We start from the raw sequence: 26,832 nt of genomic DNA on the forward strand, positions 1-26,832 counted from the left end.
ATGCTGTTGACTAGGGCCTGTTGCCCTTCCAGATGATGCTATGGGGAGCACAGTGAGTCCTCTGCCTGGTGGAACACACATTTAACAGGACATTAGAATCAGCCACTCAAAGTCTCTAAAGAGCACATGGCATGGAGAGATGAGTCCCTGCCTATCAACAGAGTGTGAGAACTATTGGGTCTGTGGTATTACAGCCATAGCTACTGGCCCTGGCCCCATCAGGTGCTGTGGGTGGGTGTGGCCAAGAAGATGGCGTTCCTTCTCCCTGTGGCTCCTGGTCCCACCCACAGGGAACCAACTGCCAGGCTCCCCTGCCCTTCCCAGCCCTGGGCTGGCCTGTGGAGATGCAATGGCAGGCAGTTGTGGTGAAGAGTCTGAGTCCCAGGGCTGCCTTGACGAAGTACCACAAAATGGGGACTGAGAAGACAGAAAGGACTGCCTTGTAGCTCTGGATGGCAGAAGTCCGAAATGAGGGCGCCTGTAGAATGCTCTTCCTATGAAACCCAGGGAAAACATTCCCTTCCCTCCCCACCACCTGCAGCAATCCTCAGCCTGTAGAAGCCCCAATCAGTGTTCACATGCGCTCCCTCTTGTGTGCCCTCTCTCTCTATGTGCACCCGTCCCTGTGTCCAGTTACCCCCTTTTTATTGGGATTCCTGTCAGACAGAATTAGGGCCCATTATCATGGCCCCATTTTAACTTGACCCCCTCTCTAAAGACCCCACTTACCAAAACTGTCATGTTCCACACTATAAGTGGGGACTTCAACCTGACATTTTCAACTTGAACAGATCAATTCAACCTGTAGCATTCATTTCATCCATGCTGTTCCCACTAAAAGGGCAGGGGGTTCTGCAGGCACAGAAGGCCAGGGATGTGGGAGACAGCTTCACTGATGAGCAGGGTTTCCATGACAACAGGGGAAACCTGAGAAGATGAAGAGACGGTATCCCCCGCTGGGTAGAAGAGACTCCAGGACAGGCAGACTGACTTCACCAACATCACACAACTCTGGTGCATAGGCTCTGACCGTGGAGAAAGACATGGTTTAAGGATGCTGTATCACATTGACTGACTTTTCTTGGAAAGTCAGCTGGAGAAGTCACCAATAATGAAGGACACTGGGATGGAGAGATAGACCAATGGGAAGAGCACTTGTCGCATGAGTGGTTTCAAATGTCCAGAATGCACATAAAGCTGGATGAGTTATGGCACTCTTCTGTAGCCTCAGCATGTCTAAGGCAAAATGTAGGTAGAGGCCAGAGCTACCCAGAAACTCATGGGCCAGCGGCCTGGCATGCACTGAGGTGACCATGGAAGAGCCTGTCTCAAACAATGTAGAAGGAGAGGATACCCAAGGTTGTCCTACGACCTCCATACATATACCCTGGCATGCACACCCACAAAGGATTTCCAAGTATAGACGTCATAGTGAGCATCAATGCAGGAGAGGTTGTCAGCTCAAAAAAAAAAAAAAAAAAAAAATGTAAGGCCAGAAGCATAGTGGCGAGCCCAGGGAGGTATAGCCAAGACCAGCTTCCTAGACTCGGGGCCATTTTTGACAGCGGAGGAAGGTTGCCTGTGCGAGCAACATCTACTTGGGAGAGGTTAGGGGAAAAAGTATTTCTGACTTGAAATAATTCTCTAAAGCACACATGGCTCCCTCAGCAGAACTCACTAGCCTGACTGACTAGTGGGGCTCCTGTGTCATGCTGTCTGACTGATGACTGAGCCACAAGCTATTCTGACTTGGAGGAGATGGGTAGGAAGGCAGGCTTACCAGTGAAATGGCACTGGTTTCCTGGGCTGCAAGCCTGCATGGTGCACACTGGAGGCTGTCTGCTCTCAGGGGAGGCTAAAGAAATGGACTCCTAACCAAACACAGACGGTTAGATCTTCACCCACATGCCTGGCCCACACCGAAGGGTGAAGATCTAACTGGACCAAGACTTAAACACAACTGCTCACCAAAAAGCAGTTCATGCAAAATAAATCCTAGGAAAGGGGCTAAAAAGGCCAAAGAGGAAAAAATCTTGGTGGGGACATTTACCTGCACATAGTAGGTAAAATGGACTTGAAAGAATGAGTTCATCCCAAACATTAAAAATGATCTCATGACCAAACAAACAATAACAACATGAAGCTTTAAGGGGAAAGAGGAAAATCAGTATATACAACTGCTATAATTTATTATTTTAAATGTTCAGCTCTTGGCAAAAATCATGAGAAATTTGAAGAAAAAAGCATAGTCCATTCCCAGAGGGATGAGAGGAGGCAAGTCACAAAACTGCCTTTGAGGGTGGGCCAGATGTTGAACTTAGCAAGCAAGGACCTCAAAGCAGATGGCGTAAGTAGGTTCAACCCATGCTCTACAAATTAAAATTGATGGTATAGAAACAATGAGGACTCTGAGAGAGACTTGCACTACTGAATGAGCCTGAGAACAAGAATTGTATTGTACTGCTAGAGCTAAAAAGTGAAATAGTTGAACTGAGAAATCCACCATCTTGGTGCTAGATTTGAATGGGCTAAGAAGCACACGAAGAGACAGACCCAAAGAGGCTGGGCTGTTGTGGTCACGCCTTCACAGCAGCTGTGGCTGCCTGCGCAAGATCAAGCCAGCCAAGATCCCAGCATAGATGAGGATGACTTGGAGGACCTACCCCTTACGGAGGAACTATTAGCAATGGATAGTTGCTGTGAGGGGAAAGTCATTCTCTTTTGAGGATGTGGCTACTGGTAGGTTTCCCTTGTTCTGGCGGAAGACCACCACGCCCATGCACACATGGGTAGTGCTAACTGAACTTAGTGGGTTACCAAACGTCTTTCTAAGAAGCAAATCTTACTTGGTGCAATCCTCAGCTCTAAACAGAACAATTGCATTTAGCGGCCACGGAGTCCTCTGCTATTGTCTCCTGTTTTGACGGTTCCTTTGGGACTTTACGTCTATCCAAAGTAAAATGCCCAAATTGGAGGTGAGAGAGTGTTGGCTGATGATGAAGATACGGATAAGAGAACCAACAGACTTACTGTCTGCTGTCAACTGTGTCCCACTCAATCATCAGTGGGAGAAAATTACTCTGCAGGATGAGCAGATGAGGACCCCCAACTAATCACACTTTGTTCTTGCTGACTACACCTGATATCCAAGTACTCCCGTTTACAATCATGAGACACTCAGAGGCAACTGAGAAAAGCTAATGTCTACCATCTTTGAAGAGAGTTCAAACAATTTATCATCTGTTATTCAACTGAAACTCTCTCTCTCTCTCTCTCTCTCTCTGTGTGTGTGTGTGTGTGTCTGTGTGTGTGTGTGCATGCGCACACATACGTGTGGAAGTTGGACAAACTTGAGTATCATTCTTCAGGCACCTTACCCTTTTGGTTTGAGGAAGGCTCTCTCATTGGCCTTGGACTTCATCAAGGCTGACTGCCAGCCAGCTTCCGGGGATCCATCTGTCTCCCACTGCCAACTCACCATAGAGACTGCAAGCATCGTCTGCCATGCTTGGCTTCTGTGAGAGTTTGGGGCATAACACTTGGGTGATTGTGCTGTATTGGTAAGTCTTTATCAACTGAGCCATCTCTCCAGATCCAGAGAAACGTGTTCTGACTCAGTAAGGGTCCCTTCAAGCCAGCAGTACAGACTCAGAGGTGGCATTGTGGACTGGGAAGAACAAAGGGTGTTACCATGCCCGGGAACTGCCTTACAGCCCCTTCTGGACTTCCCGTGAAAAGTATGGCTCTATTTTTACTTCTCCCTAGGGTATGTGTGCTGTGTGGCCTCTGTACAGGGAATTTTGGAAAAGGAGTGAACACTTTTTTTTTTACAAACTATAAACACGCTACAGTCACAAAGCTTAAAATTCCACAATTCCCTGAAGGTCATTCACACAATGGCAGGGTTTTCGGGAGGGGGTGGTGCTGACGGATCAGAATTGACTGCTTGACCCAGATTCTACGTGTAAAGATGTTTGTAGACAAATGTGCCCCCTGGGGTATGGAGAATGTCTTGTGACTAACGAGAAGATGACTTCAAATTTCATCCTTGCAGAAAACAGTGATTAGCCAAAGAGCGTGTGTGAGCGAGAGCGCAGCCGATGTGGAAAGCCAGGTGGATTGTGACTCATCTGTTGGTTGTTCTCTGCGTGATGGGGAAATGGCTGGTGGGGACAGATAAAAGTGGAGGGCGAGACGATAACAACACAGAGGTTATAATGCCGTGATATGTGTGTTTGTTAGTTACTGACCGTGAACCATTTGTAATGAGTGATAATAACCAGTGCATCATGGGAAATGCTTTCATTGAAAATGGGCCTCTAACAGTTGTGGTGGCACATGCTGGTAGGATTTGCTGAAGAAAGCAGAGGCAGGAGGATCATGAGTTTGAGGCCAGCCTTGGCTACAGAGCTAGTTCCAGGACAGCCACGGCTACACAAAGAAATTCTGTCTTGAAGTCACCCCCACACACACAAAAAAAAGAAGAAAAAAGAGAAAATGGACCTCTTTTAATTTGTTTTCCTGTGGTGTCTAGTAAGAGGCATTGTTATCCCATTATAAGGTAACACCACTTAAACTATATATGTATACATTTTAGGAAGGTTCTGTGTAGCAGGTTTCCATTTTTTCCAAGTATCTTTAGTATTAGTTATCTCTCTCCAGACTCCCTCCTCTGCTCTGCCCTCCCATCCGAATTAGCCCTCCCTGCACCACCATCCCCCTTTACCCTTTTGAACTACTTCATTTTATCTTCCTCTTAGAAGCCATCCCCAGTGATTTCCCTGACCTCCATGGGTATTCCAAATGGAGCACATACAGCTGAAGGCTCAAGGCTAATATCTTCAAATGAGAGCTGTTCTATGTCATTTATCTTGCTGGGTTACCTCACTCAGAATGATCATTTCCAATTTCATGTTTCTTAACATCTGGGTAATAGCCTATTGTGTCAATGTCCCACATTTTTATTACCTGTTCATCAGTTGACAGGCATAGCCAGGAACGGGTTAACTCCTTTGGAGTGGTCAGCTGAGGTCCCATAGACCACCCCCCAACGTTACAGACTATTGTCAGTGTTGTTAGTGCTCCAGAACTTGACAGCAAGACCCTGTTGCAGAAGACACCGCCTACTTGCGTCATAGAACATGGAGAAATCAGCTTTTGTCTGAAAGTTTCCACGTTATTGGCTATCGTGCGTAATGCTGGAGAGTGCTGTGTACACAATGATGGAGAAATCATCAGTCTTGCACACGTGTGAGCCCGGTGAGCTAAAACAATGTCTGGCCTGGGAAGACACACCCACTTTTGCAATAGTGGCATGAATGTTATGGGAATATGCAACCATTTTCTGATGGTCTTTCAGGCCACTCCAATGTTGAGACCCATATCTGGCACTATTACTGGGGCTCAGATCCTGTGACTAGGCAGGTCATAGGCCCCAGGGGAGAACCTACTACTATTACTCTTCTAAATAGACTCCTTATACCCATCCTTACACCCACAGATTAGTGCATGGGCCACCCTCACTAGAGAAGCGTCTTTTTGCAGTAGATAGCGATTAATATGGAGATCCACAATGAAAAAAAAAATGCAGACAATCAGAGGCAACTGAATACTCAGCTCTAATTTGAATCTATATACCCAAGGCTCAGGCATCGTTGCAGAAGAGGGGACAGTGGTGGAGGACTACACGAAAACCGTTTTCCAGGCACAGCAGGGAAATTGTATCCATGAATCCATAGCAGCTGAGACAGCATGCACAATGCCTCGCTGAGGTCAGGCCAGACAAAATCCCAGCGTGGAGAGTGGGGTGGGCATGAAATCTGGTCCCTAGCTAAGGAGCTGTTGGCAGTTGGTGGCTCCCAGGAGAAGGAGAATCAGTTTTCTTTATGGAGGTGGCCCCTGGTGGGTAGACTACCCTTCAGTGACAGCCGCACACCCGAGAGCATATTGGCAACAGAAATTCTACTTGATTTTTTAAAAAGAGGACACAGAGCTGGGTTGGTAGGAAAGGGCGGATAGATCCGGGAGCAGAGAAAAGAGGGTGATGTGACCAAATGCACTGTGAGATACCCTCAAAGAACTAATAAAAATGGAGAAAAACAAAAGAGAAAGAAACAGACCTCTTAGACAGGAACTTAATTGTTTCTTCTCCTTTTCCCCTCCTTTTGTGTGTGAGTGTGTGCATGTATGTGCCATATGTGCTCATGTATGTACAGGTGCATGTGCCTATATACATGTTTTTGGATGCCAAGCAGGACTTTGAGTGTCCTGCTTTACTACTTTTACTTAATTTCTTTTGAGACTATCTGTCTATCTGTCTGTCTGTCTATCTATCTATCTATCTCTATCTAAGCTGTGCTGGTGGTCAAGCATAGGAAGTCCTAAGCAATACTTCTATTTCCATCCTGCAAGGCTCTTCGGTTAGAGATGCCCTTTGAAGCTCAGATCATGAGTGAGTCCCAGATGTCAGGCAGTGAGATACAAGATTTGGAGCTATGCTGATGGATGGACTTTGGTTTTGCTTAAGTGTGATTGTTTTTGTGCCCTGATTATTCCCTTTTGGACTAACTAGGGTTTTTTATTTTTGTATTTTCCAAGAACCCACAGTTAAGAGACTTTGAATTTTTTAAAGAGACTAGAACTTTTGAAGTGTTTGATTTTTGTAAGATTGTGGGACCTTTAAGGTTATACTGTGTTTTATACTGTGATATTAGCTTGAGATCTTGGGTATAAATAATAAAAGGAAGGTTATGGTTTAATAGTGATGCATTAGTGGGTCAAGTTGACAAGTTGTCAACTGTGCTGGTTGTTTTTTGACAACTTGACAGAAACCAAGAAGAGGGCGCCTCAAAATGCCTCCATCAGATTGACCTGTGGGCAAGTGTTTGGGGGCATTGTCTTGATTAATAATTGATGCTGGAGGACTCAGTCTATTGTGGGTGGTACTATTCCTCGTCAGATGGTCCCGAGTTATATACAAAAGCAAGGTGAGCAAGCCAGTGATCAGTGCTCCTTTGTGATCTCTGCTTCAGTCCTCCCTTTAGGTTTCTGTTGTGAGCCCCTGCCCTGATTTTCCCAGGGACAGACTGTGACGTGGAAGTGGAGGCCAAATAAATCTTTCCTCCCCCAAGGTGATTTGGTCAATAGAAAGCAAATAAGGACAGGGCAATAGAAAGCGGACTAAGACACATTCCTATAGGGTGTGTGTGTGTGTGTGTGTGTGTGTGTGTTTATAATCTTATAGGTGTGTGCAAAAATGTACACAGAACACCAAAGAGCTCGAGATCTCAAGGTTCTAGTGAGGATGGTACCACTTAGAGAACACAACTTGACTCACAAATGAAGGGAAATGGAGACAGCGGTGCACAGAGGTTAAGTTACTAAGGGGCCAGAACTGAGTACAGAGACACCTTGACAAGGTGCACCCACAGTGTTTGCACATCAGTGTGGGAAGGAAAAGTGGAGCCCAGGAATGCTGTCTGAGAACTGCTGGGTTCCAAGGAGAACTAATCTAATGGTATTGGAGCCGCCACACCCTTTGAAAAGATGTGCAAAATACTATCGCCCTAATCTTGAGCTACGAAAAAGTTTGTGTACATAAAACAAAAACTATAAATAGAATCAACTCTGTTAAACTTAAGAATTCTATTCTTACAGTAATCATTAGTCTGTGTTTCAGTCAGCTTGCTAAAGGAAGGTTTTGGTTTTTGTATGTTTGTTTTTTTGAGGCAGAGTTTCTCTGTGTAGCCCTGGCTGTCCTGGAACTCACTCTGTAGACCAGGCTGGCCTCAAACTCACAGAGATCTGCCTTCCTCTGCCTCCCAAGTGCTGGGATTAAAAGTATATGCCACCACTGAGTCTAGGTGCAAGAGGAGGCCAGGAGAGGGTGCCAGATCCTCTGGAGATGAAATTACAAGCATTTGTGAGTTGTCCAAAGTGATTGCTAAGAGCCAGACTCTTCCTCCATAAGAACAGTACACACTCTCCAGCCCAAGTTGATGTTTCACCCACTTTTCACATAAAAGAGAGAGCAGGTGATATGTGCCCCTTGTTTGTAGTTTATTGCCCCTGGCATGATGCCCTCTGATTCCATCTATGGCACTTTGTGGTATGGGGCCTTGAGGAACACTTCTCAGCCCTCTGATGCGAAGGGATTTGGTGGGAGTAAGTGCCAGCATTTGCCCCTTTCCAACATTTGGATGATGCCGGTAATCCTGAGTGGGCGTGGCTTCTTGCTCTGTAGTGGCCAAGGCTGCAGCAGACAGTTTGTAAATATGACCTCTGCATGCTTTCTCTATTTGCTAGACATGAGGGGTTTTCCAGAAGGGCAGGATTGGGTGGCACTGTGCTGAGTGAGCCTTGCCTTGGAGTAGAATGGTCCATAAGTCCAAGCCTGGCACTGTTGGCATGAGGGACTTGAATCTCATTTCCCAGCCTGAAAACTTAGGGACTTTCCACTTACACAATTCAGGTTACTATCCCATTTCCCTGCAGACAAGAAACACCTCCCAGGGGCTAGGGTTTGGAGGGTTGCCTTAAAGCACAATTGGAATGAGACAAGAAGAGGAGCCGATTAGCTGGACATGGAGAGGACATTCAAAGAGTGCCATGAGAGAGGAAGGCAGAGAACCACCTACGCAGAGGTTGCTATGGAGAGAAGGGAAGCAAGGGAGGCCAAGAGGGGGAATCTAGGTCTACCTCCACTTCTGCCTCGCTGGATCACTTGCAGGGGAGACTCAGCTTCCTCATCTGTAAAATGGGCTAGAAGTCATAGCATTTTCCTTACTTTCCTGGGAACATTTCCCAGAACATGAAACCCACTCAGAAACACCCCCCCACCCCCATTTAATGACAGCACCTGAACTCTGACAAGAAATTTGAACAATTTGAGAAGACGACATGGCCCAGAGGGGACAAAGACATGATGGTCACTGCTACCACCCTTCTCCTGTCCTATGGGTCTCGTGACTATGTAGTCAAGCAGGAAAAGTGTCTCAGCCACATGAAGCCAACCAGGAGGGCCGTGATGTGTTTCTGGCTGCTGGGTGAACTTCGACAATCGGTTCACAAGAACCCCACCCTCAGGTGTCCTGCAGGGCAAGAATAGGGACTCCAGGGTCCTGTAACTACAGTGGGACATTTGATAGGTTTGTCTGGGTCAGCAAAGGCTCCTACAGTTTGCGTGCTGGGCTGGGAGAAAAGAGGTGGGGACTGTCACTGAGCCTCTGAGGTCAATACCAGTGTGACCGTGTGTGTACATGTGTGTGCACAAGCAAGTGTGTGCACAAGCAAGTATGTGCACATGTGTTGGGAGAGGGGGTTGGGGCCGAAAATGCAAACCCAGCAAGAACAATGGGGCAATGAGGGCACTGTCCCCCAAGCATGATTGGCACCTGGAAATCAGAACTGTGGTTACCAGAGGAAGGCCCTCCTGAGACTGGGACCACTTGTGAGATGGTACATCATGGGGATATAGACACTATTAACACCAAGTCACCCGTGTTCCTGTGAGTAACCCCAGGGAACTCTGTGGCTAGAAGGCTCCTATGGAATGGTTCTTTGGTCTGTTGTGGTGCCCTACCTGGGGTGACCAAACATTTGCTCACATCTTCTCAGGAAAGTCACACATCATATGGGTGGGGACAAAACTGTGCAGAAAGGATAATGTGTTTCTGAAGTCTGAATCGGAAAGAGACCCGGAGATGGCCCCGTGAGGACGCCACCCATCCTCTTGGTTACGTGCCTTCTCCACACTTGTCGGTTGCTTGCTTAGAATGCTCATATTGATTCATTCATTTTGAGGCAGGGTCCCATGTAGCCCAGGCTGGCCTTGTACTTACTGAGGATGACCTTGCACTCATGAGCCTCCTGCCTACATCTTCTGGTTGCCAAGACTACAGGCCTGCACAGCCATGCCTGGTTTTATGTGATGCTGAGAACCAAACTCAGGGCTCTGTGCATGCTGGGCAAGTGCTCTATCAACTGAGCTACATCTCCATCCCTGTAAAACGCACGCACGCACGCACGCACACACACACACACACACACACACACACATGCTCGCGCATGCATGCACGCACGCACGCACGCACGCACGCACGCACGCACATAGAGGCTGGAGAGACAGCTCAGCGATTAAGAGCACATACTTCTGGTGCAGATGACCTGAGTTGAGTTCCCAGCTCTGGATTGATCTGCAAATCTTTGCCCTCATGCGGCAGCTTCCCATGGTGGTGCAGCTATCTTGACACTTTCTGATTACAGGGTGTGGCTTTCATTATGTGACCCACGTGTGTGTGTGTGTGTGTGTGTGTGTGTGTGTGTGTGTGTGTGTGTGTGAAGTACTTGCAGCCTGTAAGCCCCCTGGGGCTTCTCTTGTGTGGCCACAGGAACCCGAGCCCTTCCCAAGCCGCCATCTGCTCATTTCCTCGTTTCCCTCCTGTGTCGCTTTGTCCCTGGCCTTGGGCTGCTCTCAAACTCCAGACCTCTGCTCCTGCCCCATGCTTTGTAGGTGTTGAACCCAGGATTCCCCCAGCCTCAGTGATGATGATCAGCTGCCTGCCTGCTACCTCTGCAAAGGGGAAGCGGGAAGGGACCCAGAGATAGGCCACCTCACCTCAGCCATGTGACACTTCCCTGTGGCAGCAGCTGAAAACATCTTAGAGCTTTTCAAACCCTGGCAGGATGCCAATCTGATGGCTCCACTGAGTGATGCTGTTTTCCCCAACCCAAGACCCCAGAAGCAGAAAGGCAGCTCTCAGAGCTGGGACTGAGTTTATGCAATTGCCTCTCTTTGCCTTTGCCTCGCTCTGCCTCCCCTCTGTGAAATCCTCCCCGTCATTCTCCGTCTCCTCCTCCCCTATCCCATATGTTTAGCTAACAGCTTTATAGTTAATTGATGATTTTTTAAGATTTTTTTTATTTTTCATTATGGGGAGGAGTATGTACACATGAATGCAATTGCCCACAGAGGCCAGAGAGGGTGTCAGACCCCCTGGAGTTGGAGTAACAGGCAACTGTGGGCCCCCTGACACGGTCATCTTGAAGAGCCATCTTTCTAGCCCCTTAATGGGCAATTCTTGTTCGTGTGTGTGTGTGTGTGTGTGTGTGTGTGTGTGTGTGTGTATGTGTGTGTGTGTAGGGGTGTTTGATGTGTGCACATATATGTATATATGTATGTATGAGAGTATGGTATGCCAGCACACCTTTAGTACCAGTACTCAGGAGACAGAGGCAGGCAGAGCTCTGTGAGTTCCTGGCCAGCCTGATCTCCATAGTGAGTTTCAGGACAGCCAGGGCTACATAGTGAGACCCTGTCTCCAAAAAGAGAGAGAGAGAGAGAGAGAGAGAGAGAGAGAGAGAGATGTGCATATGGGTTTGCCGTGTGTGTGTGTGTGTGTGTGTGTGTGTGTGTGTGTGTGTGTACCTATGAGTGAGCATGGGGAGGCCAGAGGAGGACACTGATGTTCAGATATTTCCCTCTCAACCTTAGTCTCTTGAGACAAGGTCTGTCAGTTGTTGCACAATATTTGTTTACACTGTGAAGATGAAGATGTGTCTTTGCCAAGGCACCTTTGATTAGTTTAATAAAAAGCTTAATGGCCTATAGCTAGGTAAAAGGTACAGGCGGGACTTCTAGGCAGAGAGAGAGACACAGAGAGAGACAGAGAGAGACAGAGACAGAGACAGAGACTGGGAGGAGGAATCTAGGTGTGGGGTTTCTCCAGCAGACTTGGAGCAAGTTGGATGTGCTGTACTAAGAAGCGGTAACAGAGCCACATGCCAGAACATAGCTTACAAAAATGGGCTAATTAAGTTATAAGAGCTAGTTTGGGAAAAGTCTAAGCTATGGCCAAGCTTTCATAATTAATATTAAGTCTCCGTGTCATTATTGGGGAGCTGGTGATCCAGAGAAAGTCCGATGAGAAAGCTTCTGAAGTCAATGAACCTGGAGGAGCTGGGCTGGGGTTATGGGGGTTCCTGCAGCCATGCCCAGCTTTTCCATGGGTGCTGAGTTCTAAACCCATGCTTGCATCATCTCTACAATCCACGTCTCATCTCTCTATAAGGATACTAGCTCTGTGGGCTGAGAGTCCAGTCAATGGCCTCACTTACCTCCATTCTCTTGTAAAGACCCAACTTCAAGGCAAGGCCACATCAGAGCACTGGGGACTTCAGGAATCTAAGCTATGACAGGGACAGAGTGGGCAGTCAGTGAGGGGACTGAGGGGGCTAGTGCTCAAGGATGAGGGCATTTCCGAAGCGGGTACAGGGACAGGTGGGAAGGGATTAGGGGTTGGATGTGTACGTAGACTCTTATGTGAAATCCAGGATCTGAGGCATGCTAAGGGTGGCCCTGAAGTCTCTTGGGGGGAAAGTGACCCATTCCAGCTGTACCAGGGTCACAAAGGCAGTTGATCTCTCTTGTGCTCTTGGTGGTTTGGTATCAGCTGAGGACTGAAGATATAAACAGTTACTTATTTCATTGCTCTGACCAAGTACACGACAAGAAGCCACTTGAGAGAGATGATGTATTTCGGTCCATAGCTTGAGAGTACAGTCCATCGATCGTGGTAGGAAGACATCATGGAGGGAATGTGAGGAATCTGGTCACATTGTCCCTAATCAGAAAGCAGACAGAGATAAATGTTTGTTCTCATTTTCCCCCTCTCATTCAGTCTAGGCCCCAAGCTTATAGGATGGTACTGCTCACATGTATGGTGGGTCTTCTTACCTCAGTTTACCTCTCTGAAAATACTCTCATAGACACACCTCATCAAGTTGATGATGGAGATCGAACATCACAGACAAGCTCTGAAGGGCCCATCTCTAGGGTGGCACTGGCAATAAAAGCAGATGGCCTTCTTTAAAGTTGGAGGAGCAGCTGGCATCACCAGCATGCCTGGCTTCTCTGGACAGGATCAGGGCAGGTCACACAGTCTACCCCAGAACCTTGGTGCCTGCCACAACCAGTCAGGTTTGTTATCCCCACCAGGCAGTCTGGCAAGCTCAGCAGGAAAAACAAAACCGATAATATAGAAGGTACTTGAGTTGTGCTACCTTATCTGAGGAGACATGAACCCTGAAGACCACGGCAGAGGGATCCCTTGAAAAGAGAGGGTGATCCAGAAGACCATGGCGCTTCCAGAGGACAGACTGCATTGAAGACTGCCCTTCCTTGGAGCTGGAACCAGGTCCCTGGGGAGCCCTAGATGGCAGCTACCTCAGTGAGCTTTGAACCCAAGGCTGTGACCCCACACAACCTGGATTCAGTCTGAGCTCTTCATTTTCTTCCTCCCAGATATTAACTATCCCTCCATCCATGCAGTGTGCATGGTCATGTGTCCACGGCTCTCCCACCCCCACACACTAATCATTCCAGGACTCATGCTCACCACTTCCTGTGTCGTGCTTGGGTGACAATCAATGTGAAGGAATCAAATTACGCAACAGAGAAAGCTAAGTAGAGCTCTGGCCAAAGTCACTTCTAGACCTGGGGGAAGCAGGTCTCTGTGGAGGAGAGGTGTATGAAACTAGGGACAGAGTTTGGGCACCGTTCATGTCCTGAACAGTCAGTCCCCTGCCAATGGTGGCTGACCTGGGGATTCCCAGGAGGGTACCAGGGCCCGAGAGCCTCCAGCTCTTTCCTCTGTTACATGCTCATCCTACTAGGGACCTGTCTCGGGCTGCTCATGCAGTGGAGACCCAGCCCAGCCTACCCTCTCTGGTCAGCTCAGCATGCCCACCTCTTCCGGCTTTCATTAGCACCTCCACCCTGTGTGCAGCTGTCCAAGGCACCTTCATGAATCTGTATGTCCGGGACGCTCCTCAGAATCCCTCCTAGAGCCCATGCATCCTTGTTTGGGAAACACCCTTCCATCCTACAGAACGGCATTCTCAGTGAGGATCTGCCAGCCTCCTGCCCCTGGGTCTGTCCCCACATCTCAGTTACCTGCCCCCACGGCCCTCAGCTGGCAACGCAGACCCAACCCTTAGCTTTGACTTAAGTCAGGAGGGTTCCCCATGGCCATGGTTGTTTTCAGGGTCTTCTCTCGGCCACTACTCACATGACTGAGACTAGCTTGGCTTCTTCCAGAGACAAGCCCACTTATTCTGACAGTTCAGTTCCTACAGCCTTTCCCACAGTGAGGTCCCTGACACAAAAACTCAAGGTGAGGAGACGTGCCCTGCTCTGATCTACCTCAGATCATTCCACGTTGTGCTGTTGGCTTCCAGAGGAAGCACCGGTCCTCAGAATGAGCCCGCTGTCCCTGTGGTCATAACCAGCCCGTGCTAGGGCACTTCATCTCCTGCCACAGTTGATTCCTGGGAGCCTCTCGGCTCCGATTCTCCTGCCTGAGGCCTGGCTAGGAAGAGAAAGAGTTCTCCTTGCTCCTAGACAGTGCAGGGATTTTCCCGCCAGAGAGCAGCTGTTGGGTCTGTTTCTGCTCAGACTGGATGCTGACAGCCTCCTGTCTTCTGAGCATCCTTGAAGAACATCGGGGACAGAAGCGCAGGCCTTCTCTGCAGTTTCCAACTCTGGCTCCAGATGTTTCAGCATCAGGAAGATGTGTGTTGGGCACTTGGTGGGCTGGGAAGAACTGTTAGCTCAGGCGGAGACCCATGAGGTAGGCTAGGGAAGAGGAGGGCAGCAAGGAGAGGTGCCGAAGGCCAGGAAGGTGGGGCAGCTGTTGTTGCTAGGGTAACCAGTTCTGACACAGACCCTAAAGAGAATATCTTCATCATGCAGAGGCCAGTCCTGGCTGAGGCAGGTGTGCTGGAAGCCTTTGTCCCATACAAGCCTCTCCAGATCTCCACCTTGAGGAAGGTAACTGCCACTCATCCGCCTGGCACTGCCCTTGCCAGATCGTCAATATGACCTGGATGGTGTGACCACCACATCCTATGATTCCGACACTTAAGTTTTTCCAGAATCTATTTGATTTTCCCCATTGTTGACACCAGAGTCCCAGCTGGTCAGCACCGTTTTCCAGCTGGTGACATGCCCTCCCTCCTCCCCTCTCTCTGTTCTCAGCAGCTGAAACCATCTTTTCAAAAGCTAATCAAATCCCAGGACCGCCTGTTCGAGACTCACCGGCCCTCAGTACCCATAGGACCAAGTCCCCGTTCCTGACTGCAGCCCCAAAGTCCCCTGGGTTGTGGACTTCCACCACATCCCCATCCCCTTGAAGTTCCTGTTCTTCTTCCCTCTGTCTCTGGCTCTGTTCTGGCTCCTCCTGATCCCTCAGGATGCGTTTAGCAAATTGCTATGTTTTTGTTTTTGTTTTTGACAGGGTCTCACTGTGTAGATCTGAATGGCTTGGAACTTACTATGTAGACCAGGCTGGCCTCAAACTCAGAGAAGCGTGAGGACCCAAGTTTGATCCCTGGAACCAACTAAGAAAAAAAAAGTAGTGTGTAGTGATGAATGCTTGTCAACCCAGGCCTGGAGAGCTAGAGATAGGCAGGTCCCTGAGGATCACTGGCCACCAGCCTAGCCTCATGGGTGAACCCTCTCAGTGATAGACCCTGCCTCACAAAACAAAGCAAATGGCTCCTGAGTAATAATAAAAGTTAGGTGGGTTCAGAACGTCTGGAGATCTAAGGCTCATGGAGGGGTCAGACCTGAGTTTCGGTGGCAGGCAAGGGGTGTTGATCAAAGAACCCATGATATGGAGGGGGGAGATGCAGCCAGGAGTTAAATAGAGGAATTTAGGTTAAGAAAGCCTAGCCCCCCAAATCCAGACTCTGGAGTGCTACAAAGTGTTACAAGTGTGTTACATGATGCTACAAGTGTGGAATTCCATGCCTTCCTTGGTGGGTCAGGCCGCAGGCCAAATGCAGAAAGAGCCTATTGCATGTAAGATTCACACAGTACATTAAGGAATTTCCTATATCGACTCTGGGCCTGCCCTCTAGATAGCTCATTGTATATACTTGAATATTTCTAACTCTTCTGGTCCCAGGTATTTCCAGCAGGAAACACTCTGCCTAGAGTAGTTAAGTAGCCCAGGTGTGACCACAGAGGGAAAAAGCCACATGGGAAAAAGCCAAATGAAGTCATACACCAAACACACTGGAAGCATGGCTTGTGTTCTCCCACGCTCAAGAGTGAGACCTGGGAAGCCCGGTGAGCAGCCTTGTGAGGAAGGGTTGCGAGGCTGAAGCGTGTAACAGGGAGCTCACGTGGACATCATGAAGGCCTGGGAGGGTGGCAGGAGGGACAGGTGGAGATGAGTGACGTCTTCAAAGGAGCTAAGGCAGAACACTTCCAGATCTGATCACAGAGGCCAAGGGCCTGCCTGCTGATTGCTTTGTGGGAGCATCATCTGCAGCCCGAGGCTGCCGGACTCAGGAGATAAAGAATTGAGGTTTAGTAGTTGCAGTTGCTCAAGAGAGAAAAGGGAAGTCTATTCAGATACCATCAAATTAAAGAAAAATGCAAAAGGGACGATTAATTCCCAGATAAGATCATCCCAGGGAGCCAAGGTTTGCCACAGAGGACTTTTGGAAGAGCCTGTGACTTCTGAGATCCATGGAGGGAGGCCACCCATGTCCAATTAGAATTGTGAGTGTGTGTGTGTGTGTGTGTGTGTGTGTGTGTGTGTCCCATTCCCACTCGATCTGTCCCACGCTGACCTCTCTGTACATCCTAGCACGTCAGGCAGGCATGTATCTGGTGTCTCCTGCTTCTTGACACTGGGAATCAGAAATAACAATACATCTCCCGCTCCTGGTGGGTTGTTAGGCTAACAAGGGGGACAGAGTGTGAGCATCTGCAGCCGAGGCCGTCAGATGGTTAAATAGGCTTTGTAGAGGAGGGAAGGGCAAGGATTCTATCTCGTGAACTTTTCCATGGACATGAGAGCAAGTTGGACTTCCCTCGGCATGGCCATGACGCTTCCTAGTTCCAGGAGCACAGCCCACAGGGGGAAAGGGACAGAATCCCGGGACCCCGTGTTTGCTGCTGGGACCCCTTTGGAAGGCCATGAAAGGAACATGGCCTCGACTCAGCCACTACCTGTGGGCTTGGGGTACCACCTGCTGAACGGGAGAGGGGAGCGGGGCTGGGTCAGTCCCCCTGGCAACTCACTAACCTCCTTAACTCTCCAGAAGAGTGAATGGACCCAGGAATGCTGAGTCCTCGGGGGGGACATTTCCACCCGACGGGATTGCCATCATCTCTGAGGCCCACCTAGCTCCGAGGACACTTACTCTGTGTCTTATGCTTGGATTTCCCAGGAATGCACTCCCTGGCTTCCACAGGCTCCTGCTGTGGGGTAAGGTCTTCCTGGTACGTAGAACAGACAGGTTTGTGTGCAGCCAGTTCTGAATTGTAAATTCCATACCATTTCCCTGTCCCATGACAGGCACACAGCAGGGGTTCGATACTTGCTAGGTAGATGATAAAACATGCACCTATCAGCATCTTAGGTCCCCCTTCACAACTCAGTGCCCAACCCTGCCTCTGGATGCCTCTTCCTGCTCTCCTCCACCCCCAGGTGGAAGTCTCTTTTTCTTATACGTCACAAGATGCAGTTCAAATGCCTACACTAACGCTGGGTTGGCCAACTTCTCCATGAAGGGCCAGTCTGTCGGCTGAGTGGAAATCTGCTGGGACAGGTATAGACCTGGGAGAGAAGGTAAAGTTAAGGAGTTTAGAGGAAAGTTTTATCTCAGTGTACACTTAAAACTTCCAGGCCTGTGGTCCTGGTGGTGGCTGCTGGGGTGGAAAGGAGTCCCAAGACCAGGGAAAGGAGAGAGCCTACCCTCAGGAGTGGGCGGTTGGCGGGAAAGCTTAGGCTATTAACTGACAGGAGCACTTATCAGTTGGACCTGGGGCGGGTGGATCCAAGTCGCAACTCCCTGAAGCACCCATGAATTTTTTAAAGTTAACAAAAAGCGATGAACGTTTTAGACAGATTAGCATTACCCCTGTTTGTAACCTGCACTGAAATCCCAGTTGTAGCCAACGCAGTTAACAATGTCTGCAAACAACTGGGGTAGACTCGCGCCTTTGAGCCGCAGCACCTGGGAACCCAGAAGGATGGTTCTGGTTAAAAGCGTGGACACTGTTTCCTCTGTCCAGAGGACTGGGTGTGTATAAATTGGACAGAGATGTTTTCAGCACAGTGAGAAGCATTTTAAGTCTGTATCTAGAAAATAACTAAATGAAATGTAAAAGGAAAATTAAAATTTTGAGCTGGTGCTTTCTCAAGGCTAGAATTTAATAGTAATAGTTAATCAGAACTCCACTGATTAATATGTTAAAACTCTGAACTTTTGAAGTCTTAACATCATGTATTATCTTTAAGTCCTATTCTTTGCATATCGTAAATGACTTCCTCAGGCCTTTAGAACTTGCATTTACATGCCTAATTACTTACTTAGACTCTTGCAACTTACATGAACTTTAAACCTCCCCCCTCCCCACCATTCAGTCATTTACCATGAGACCTAGGTGGCTGATCACTGAAAGCAATCATTGAAAAGCAAGTCAGTTTAAATAAAAAGTAAAATTACAGCTATTAATAGCAGCATGGTAGCTTGAGTTTGTTTTTTTTACTTTGAAAGCTGTTTTGTGCATTTATTATTTTTTTCAGTGTGAAGCCTGTTAGCAAGGTAAACCTGTCTGCCTTTCTCAGCCAGAGCTCTAGTAACTCCAGAAAAAGCAAGGCCTGATTTTACATATGAAATGGACTGACCAGCCAGCTGCTGTCTTTCTGAGGAAGGTCAGCTCACAGCTACTAAACTGATGACAGGCTTCAGCTGGCCATTAACACCATCAGGGACCTGAGATGATAGATTTGACTAGGAAGCAAATCCCAAGTGGCCTCTGTAGCAATTCAAGTGACAGAAATTTACCTGCTACCTGAACAGCCAGCCTGGGTCCTCCATGGTGGTCTAGATGGCTTACTTGGGGGCAGAGGTTGTCAATCTTTGGCTTTCACACAGGGCAGCATCAGCCTTAGGCTACCAGACTCAGAAGGCCTAAGAGATTTTTTCTGTGCAGGAAGAATTTGGAAAAACTGACATACCTTGTCCAGGTAGAGTAGATCAGTCCACCCAAGAGTGGGTACAGCTTGGGTGGGTCCCTGACTGCAGGTGAGGCATGGGCATTCTCTGCCCAGTGGTCTGTATTACTGCAATTGAAGTAAACTCCAGGTGTGGATCATTGCTGTCCATCTTCTTTGGAGACAGCCTCAGCTGCTGTTACCTAAAGCTGGTGTTTTTGTCGGCCGGGGGAAGTCTTTTTCATTAAACACTTGAAGTGCTATATTCAGCAAATCTCTCCGAGGGATTTGAGAGCCATTGTTTAATCTACTAAGTATTCCTGGGTTTAAACAAACTTTGCTTATTTTTAATTACTTGCTTCAGGCTTAACCTTGACAGCATATACAGAAGACTAAAACCTTTTCCTGTAAATGAATTATGTTTGCACTTAGCATAACTACAAGTATAGTTCTGAGCACATTAAGGAATTAGATCATTTATAAGTGAATGACCATTAACTTCATGTCTTAATTATCTTTAACAGTTTACAACCAGCTAGTAGCTTTTCTAAGATTAGGATTTTATTTTTATCTCTGTGGAGGAGCCTTAAAAATTTGAAGATAATTTATCATCAAAATAAAACTTTAAACCATAATTACAGTCTACAGAGAGACTAGGAACCTTACATTTCTGACCCTTTCCTAGTGTACCTTAACAGAATATGACAGTTTCTTGTATGACTCAGTTTATCCAAAGAGCTAAAGCTTAACAAAGTTAGCAAAGACAAAGAGGCTAGACCTACATCTTCAAGTCGGTTTCTGCTAGACTAACTAGACCTTAGGAATTTATCAACCTCATTTATCAAACATATCTTGTTCATCAAACATTTTGTTTCTTTTTTATATAATTTTTATTTTTATTTCATGTGCATTGGTGCTGTGCCTGCATGTATGTCTGTGTGAGTGTGTCAAACCCCCTGGAACTGGAGTTACAGACAGTTGTGAGCTGCCATGTGGGTGCTGGGAATTGAACCTGGGTCCTCTGGAAGAGCAGCCAGTGCTCTTAACCTCTGAGCCATCTCCCCAGTCCCCAAACGTTTTGTTTCTTATCTAAGATTTTCTAGAAGCCTGGCGTTGAACACAGTGAGTAAAGACGTAAGTGGCTAGACATGCATCTTTAAGTCTTTTGTTGTTGTTGTTGTTAGCCTGAATAGACCTTTCCAACTTCGAGAATGTATAAACCTGAAGTTTATAACAAAAATAACATTTATTGTTAGTAAGTTCTATTTTCCATAAACAAGAATTGAAACAAGTTACATATACAGTATGCTGTAACAGATATATTTTTTAAACAAGAGTTGAATCCAAGTTACATACAAGCATGTTGTAGCAAATTAAGATGACCTCCTGTATAGGTTTTTTTTTTTAACTATCAACCTATTGTTACAAGTTTCAAACTAGCTTTTTGTTACAGATTTTATGAAGTTCTTTATACCAATGAATTTACAAATTGGGAGAGAAAGAGGGTTTACAAAATAATCTTACAAATCTTGAGATTAAGTTTCTACTTTAGCAAAAGTGAGAGGGGAGTATTTAGAGAGTTAAATAAGACCAAGAAAAGGAGTGTGAGATGAGCAGCAGTAATCCCTGGTGGGAAGAGTTTGCTTTGTGGTTGTTTTAAAGTTCTTTGCATCTTTTCCTGGGAGGTTTTGTTTTGTTTTCCTTCTCCCTGTTATGAAATCAGGTGGCCCACCTGACCCAGGACAGAGATTTTATAAGAAACTTTTAAACAACCATGCTTGGGTCTGGAGAGGGAGGGCCATAACCCAACTCCAGAGACATCTTTTTTTTTATACAGTAGAACAGAATAAAACAATTTTTAAAATATTATCCATACCCAAAAGCCATTTGAGTTTCTGCGATTCTGAATCCAGATAGAAGGACTAGAGGAAACAGAGAGCTGGGAAGGCTCAGGGATGAGAGACTTCTGAGAGTGAAGCAGCGAAAGTTGAGATTTGGGATCGTTTGTTTGTGCAGTGGCAGAAGTGGTTACAACCTGGGAGAATTTGGAACTGGAGTGCTCCATGGTTGGCCATGGAGCTGTACTGAGGCCAAGCCGTTTGCAGTAAGACGGTGAGGCTTAATGGAACCTCTGAGTCTGAGGAGGAAAGGAGGTCGGAGGGGCAGGTGAGGAGAGCCTGAAGGGGAAGACGTTAGAGACAGAAGTGAGCGGAGAGACAGAGCAAGCAGCAAAGAGAAGCAGAACGAAGCGGATGTGGGAGAGGCTTAGGAAAAAGGGTCACAAAGAAACTCCACCAGAGAGAGGATTCCAATAGAGGGAGAGGAGGAAGTAAGTACCTTCGCAGAGAGATGTCCTGAATCACAGTGGAGAAGCATGCAGAGCGATTCCATGTGATGGGGGCCCAGGAGGGAAGAGCAGGTTTCGGGAGCCAGAGAGACTGAGAGGACACTTACCAAGTGGGTGAGGAGAGCCTGAATGGGAAGGGCCTGTGGTTAGAGACACAAGTGAGCTGAGAGAGAGAGAGAGCAAGCAGCAAAGAAGGAGAGGGGAGAGGTGATGTGAGAGGCTTGGGAAAAGGGCCTCAAACAGAAACTCCACCAGACGGAGGATTCCAATGTCTCAGACGCCCAGGAGGACACAGAGAAGCTGCCCGGGTACCTGCGGGACTTAAACAGCAGATTCCAGTGAGCCAAGGAGAGGTACAGAGACAGAGCAGGGGAGGTGAGGAGAGCCAAGTGGCTAGTGTTGGTTAGAGACAGAGTAAGCTCCAGGCGTGATCTGAGAACGTGTTGGGAGGGACAGCAAGGATGGGAGAGAGAAGAGCAAGTGTCCTGGTGACAAGAATTTCAATCCAGGATGTCCTCAAGCAGACTGAGAGACTTGTCAGAGAGAAACATCCCAAATCACAAAGGAGAGGCATTCCTTTCAATTGGTGGGTGCCCAGAATGGAGAGAGAAGCTTTCCGACACACCACCAGTGTGACTTCCGTAGCAGTAGTGAGCTCCAGGAGTTGACAGAGACAGAGCAAGTGACTTCCCGGTGACACTCACCTGAGGACAGAGCAGGTGGAAAAAAAGAAATGTCTGAAGAGACAGACTCTAAATTTTGAAGTCGAATATGGTGGGTGACAGGAGTCAGCAGAAACAAATGATCCATACCTTATGAGAGTCAAATCAGCAGCTTGGTTCACTTAGAAGTCCAGCACCTTGGAGAGGGGTCCATTTGTGCCCCTCTGGGTGTTGAGCACCAGATGTATGACGACATGACCACACCATGGTATGGTTACGGAGAAGGCTCTTATTGTAGATATGAAAGACAGAACAGCCAGAGGATCTGAAAGCGTCCTGAGCAGAGAGAGAAAGAACGAGATTGAACATGGCCAGCAGACTGGACATGGCCGGGGCTGTCTCTGGGGAGGGGAAGGGCAGAATAGCAGGGGGTAGAGGATAGGAAAGACATAATGAGAGAAGCAGGATGAGAGCATGGAGGGAGAGAAAGAGCAAGCGAGCGAGTGGGAGAGCGTGCTGAGGATAGCAGGGTTATGAGGAGAATGAGTAGCTGTAGGGAGAGGAGCCCATGAGCTGGAGGGAGTTCAGGGTAGGGAGGAGGTGAGCAGGGCTAAGATGCCAGCATGACTAGAAATGTATAACAGGTACCTGTGATACTGGAAGAGCCTGACACCACAGGTAGCCATGTGTCCCTTCTGCCAAGAGGTAGGGGGACTGACTCCTTTTGGTAGAGGGGAACCAGCTTCACAAGTTCCTGAGGAAGGCTGGCTTTTATGCAGCCACCAGGAATCCTCCTATAGTTCAGGTTGAGCTCATTTCTGGATATTTGGACTGCCTTGTGTAGTTTCAGAGTTTCCTTTGGACCTAACAACCACCATCATCTTCATCATCATCATCGCTACATGAAATCAGACTTACAGAGTGGGGTGGTTTGAAAGAAAATGGCCCCCGTAGGGAGTGGCACTGTTGGGAGGTGTGGCTTTGTTGGAGTGGGTACGGCCTTGTGGGAGGAAGTGTGTCACCGTGCAAGCGGGCTTTGAGGGTTCCTATGCTCAAGCCACGCCCAGTGATACAGTGCACTTCCTGTTGCCAGTGGATAAAGATATATAACTCTCAGTTCCTTCTCCAGCACCATGTCTGCCTGCATGCTGCCATGTCCCACCATGATGATAACGAACTAAACCTCTGAAACTGTAAGCCAGCCCCAATGAAATGTCTCCCTTTGTAAGAGTTGCAGCGGTCCTGGTATCTCTTCGTAGCAATAGAACCCCTCACTAAGATGTAAAGGAAGAGCATTATGATCTAGAATACAATTGGATGAATCGGGAAGAAATTATACTAAGTGAGATAAGCTAGGCACGAAAGGGGAGACACAGTGTGACGCCATTTAGATCAGGTCCCTAGTTAGTTAAGTTTACAGAGGCAGAAAGTAGAACGGTGGTTTCTGGGAACCAGGAGAGAAGGACTGGCATGCTGCTGTGGTGGTTCAGTTGGGAGAGATGGGAAAGTCTTGGAGGTGGGCAGTGGTGACTGCTGCTGGGTCACCTAAATGTGCATAAGGCACTGACTGTGTACGTGAAAGCCCATGAGCGTTAATTTTTGTGTATTTTATCTCCGTCCTTCCAAAAGCAGGCGCAGTGGGTGTACAGTGAGAGAAAGAGCAATGGCCACCATTAGAGACAGTGACTATACCAGGACCTACGAAGCCACCTCAGACTCAAATGTTCTGTTTTTTGACCTGATGGTGGATATCTGGGGGTGTAGATTAATAAATATTTGCTACACACTTGATATGAGTGGGTAAATTTATAAAGTTCTTAAATGTAAATACAGTAGAGAACTTTTTTAGTAATCTGGAGAAAAACTTACGTCCTGGGCATAGAGGAGCCAAGTTCAGTGACATTCAAAGCAAGGTCTCGGGAACAAGATGGATCTGTCTTTGCCCACCCTCTTGTCAGACCACTCTGTGAGTGACATCGGTCAGGGCCTTGATGTGGGACAGCACAACCATGTCTGAGGTAGATCAGAGACACTTGACCCTCTCAAAGGCACACGGTTGGGACTAAGCAATGTCAAGTCGTCTTAGGAACGCTAATTGACTGTGCCTTCCGTGTACACACACTTTTGTCAGGAGCGAGAGGGTGAGTGCTTAACTGAAAACTGACGTACACCTCTCCTTGTGGCTCTTAGGTCCAAAGCAGCAGCCCCCAAATGGCCTCGCTGGTGACATTGTCCTGAAGAGGAGGACTTTGGCCAGGTAATCAGAAGGAATGTTACTGGGTAAACAAGCCTAAAGGCAAGTTTCTGTTTACTGGAAAAGTAGATATCATAAGGCGATTTCTGTTTTCGAGAAACTTCCCTTACTTAGCCCCAAAGGTCAACAACCTTGGACAAAGACATCTAGCTCCCGGTCAATGCACTTAGCCCATCTCAGCTGACACATAACATCTGCTTGCTCCCCACACCATGGTGCGCCTCTATCTCTCTGCCTCCTGAGAGATAGATAGCCTTGGCAATTCAATCCCAGATAAACCCCTCTCTCCCCCCATGAAGCAGCCTAGTCCGGCGGTTCTCGCCCTCGCTTACAGAGCTCTGCCGCTTTGATCAGGTAAGTCAAGCAGCCCCTTCCTCAGCTGTCCCCTGCGGGCAGTCCTGCTGTGTGACGACGGCTCATCTTATTGTCACCTTGACTGGATTTAGAATCACCTTGGAAACACAACTTCCGGTATGTCCATGAAGGCGCTTCTAGATGCAGTTGGCTGAGGTGGGAAGACCCATGGGAAATGGGCATGGCGCTCTGCCGTGGGCTGGGGTCTCAGACTACATCCAAAGGAGAAAGCTAGCTGAGCCCCAGGGGTTGGGGCTCTCTGCTTCCTGACTACAGACGGCCTCACACTCCTGGTGCCAAGGCTACCCCTCTTGACGGAAGTCCAGGGAAACCTTTTCTCCCTTACGCTGCTTCTGTCAGGGATTTGAACACAACACAGAGGAGTAACTAATCCTAGCTAGTTTAAAGACTCCACGACCACTTGAAGGAAACGTTTTCATGACAACAGCAAGCCCGGCTGCTGTGGAAGCCATGACTGCTGCCTCCGGAGGCTTTGTGGCAGTCATCATCGCTCCAGGAAACTCACGTCAACTGTTGGAGACCGGTGGTGGGTGTTGGCTTCTGAGTTCAGGCCTTCTGGTTTTCAAATCTCAAAACAACCTGAAAAAAAACCCAAAGTCTCTGGTGTCAGGGAGGGATCCAGGCACAGAGCAATGGGCTAGGAACCCAAGAGTGTGGAAGAGCGTGACAGTCTAAGGCGCCCAGTCCTTGACTTCCGTGTCCCTCAGAAACCTCAGGGCATTGGCTGGGCCTCCATCTGGGGTGGGAGTCAGTCTCCCTGCATGAGGCCTACCAGGCACACTTTGGAAAGTGCTTAGGCCTGGAAACGGCACAGGTTTTAACACAAACCAGCTCCTCACCACAGTGAGTCTCCTGGTGGGCAGTGGGGTTAGGCTTTTCCTGGGGGCAGTAAATGAAGGTTTCAAGTTCCCTGGTGACAGAAATCCTTGCCAGACTGGAAAGCTCTGAGTCCTGCAGGCCTCTTCCAGCCCTAAATCCACAAAGGAGCCAAGCAGATGCTGAGCAAGCACTGGCTACCTCACTTGGACCTCCGTGCTGAGAACTCTCCTCCACCTGGGCACCTGGTAGCCAGAGCTGGATTGGAACCCCTTCCTGAATTCCCAGCCCCCGCCAAGCAGAAGAGGGGAGCTCATGGTGGGAGGCCCAGAGGGACATTCTTCAAGCCCATCCTCTCCAGCTCAAGTTATTGCCTCCTGACCGGACCACAACAAAAAGAGGCATCACACTGGGTAGAAGTACCCTAGACAACTCAGGGTCGGAGGCTTCTCTATGGTCACTCCAGCCTGGGATTTCCCTGCCAGGGTGGAGTACTGCAAGCTAAGCCTGGACAGCATGCCTTTCCTGGCATGGGAAAACACACACACACACACACACACACACACACACACACACACACACACACACACACACACAAAATAAAAAAAAAAAAAAAAGCTAGGTTTGACTTCCTGGCTGCCGTGGGTTTAATGTCCTCTCTCTGACATGCCCCCCTCGCTGTGATGTACTGAAAACTCAGAGCATCAGAAGAGAGCCTTTGGCCTTCCACTGGGGAGTTCTTTTCCCCGGGGTGTTCCTGACAGCAGATCCCCATCTCTCCCAGCAAACTGCTCAGCATACAGCGACAGAGACTCTGCTGTGGTAAGTAAAAAGTGCCCAACCTGGTGGCAAAGGCAGGGAGGTCTCACATACAGGGCCTCCCATGAGTGCCCCCTAGAGGAATTTAAGGTGAGCGAGTTTGGCAATAAGATGTTTCTAGAATGGAGAGCGGTGGCCCTCTGTCAACTCTACCCCCTGCGCTGGCAGGAAAGGTAACATAGAATGTCCCCAAAAGCAAGCTGCTGTTCATGGACAGAGAAGGATGTCGTCTCTATGGAGAAGGATGCTGTCTTACCTGTCTTTCCATGGTGTTCAGAGACACCTTCCACAGCATTTGGATGGAACCCTTAACTGTCAGCTGACAAGCTGGTACCATTTTTAAGGGGCTGCTCCACGTCTAACTTGACTTTTGAATGCTCATGGGCCAAGTCCACGGAGCCAGTCTGAGGGACAGCCCAGTCTGCCTCCAGCTACCACAAAACAGTTTGGGCACCATTATCCTCTGCCACCCGCCATACCCCCACACCCACCTGAAAGTGAGGGGCAGAGCAGGTTTGGAAATGCCCTGGGATGGAGACTTCCCGG

The sequence above is a fragment of the Peromyscus leucopus genome, chromosome 20 (genome assembly GCF_004664715.2).
Source record: "Peromyscus leucopus breed LL Stock chromosome 20, UCI_PerLeu_2.1, whole genome shotgun sequence".
Classification (NCBI taxonomy): Eukaryota; Metazoa; Chordata; class Mammalia; order Rodentia; family Cricetidae; genus Peromyscus; species Peromyscus leucopus.